The sequence below is a fragment of the Culex pipiens genome, chromosome 1 (assembly GCF_016801865.2).
Source record: "Culex pipiens pallens isolate TS chromosome 1, TS_CPP_V2, whole genome shotgun sequence".
Lineage (NCBI taxonomy): Eukaryota > Metazoa > Arthropoda > Insecta > Diptera > Culicidae > Culex > Culex pipiens.
Window position 1 is genome coordinate 70,078,577 of NC_068937.1, and position 1,027 is coordinate 70,079,603.

Below are 1,027 nucleotides of genomic sequence, written 5' to 3' on the forward strand. Positions count from 1 at the left end.
AAGAACGCACTGGAATCTTGAAAGCTGACCAACCACAGCATCACCTTCAGCTGGTCAGCAACGTGCGGTCGCGTGAACGAGCAGCAACAACGTCTTCATCCGAGTCGTCCGCCAGATGCAGTTCAACATGGTGTCGACTCATCGTTCATCAGCCGGAACGTTGTCGTGTTGCGGCCGTACTACCAACGAATCGATGACGTCGCGTTCAGCGCAGCCAAGTGACATCCACCAAGGTTCGTCGCTGTGGGTCCTGCCGGTCCGGTCCATGATCCGGATCTGATCGTCGTCATCTTCAACCACATCTTCCGGCATCCGTGAGGTGCAGCAGCACTGACGATCTTCCTGTTCCCGAAGACCGCTCCAGTGACTCAACCCACAACAATAAAAGGGGGAGATGTTGGGATAACTGGAACAGTACTCTGGCAACACTGCCATGCCAGCCAGAGTATTTACACTGGGCTCTCCGGTGACAACTCAGTTGTCATCCGGAGATGTCAACAACAGTCTCAACTGTTTTCAATATGTTGTTATCGTCATTCATATTGTGATTCGTTCTTGTTCGTCTAGATCTTGTTCTGTGTGGTCGTGGAGAATGTCTTCTCCCGACCTGTGTAAATAAATAGTTTTAATCGTTTACGTCGTGTGTTTTATTCGTGGCAGGTGGCCACGATCAACTCCGCGGGGCACGTCGTAACAATACTCTTTCTAATCAAACACCTATCTTCGTCATATGGAGAGTTTGATGCTCGATTAAAGCTCCAAAATACTATTTAGGTTGTAAACTTACCAGCAACAGCACCGCCTCGAATAAGCACGAAAATGTATGCCACTTACTGGCCAAAAAGATCAAATTTAATGCACTTTTGATCATAATTTCTATTTTGCGAGACCATTTCTCATCATTTTGGTGCCACACACATCCACACGCAAGATGAGAGGTTAACTGCTTAACGAAAGTCGCCATCAATATCTTTTCACTTGCGCTAACGATTTCAAAGCGCTTAAGATATCAAATTGCTTCCAACTA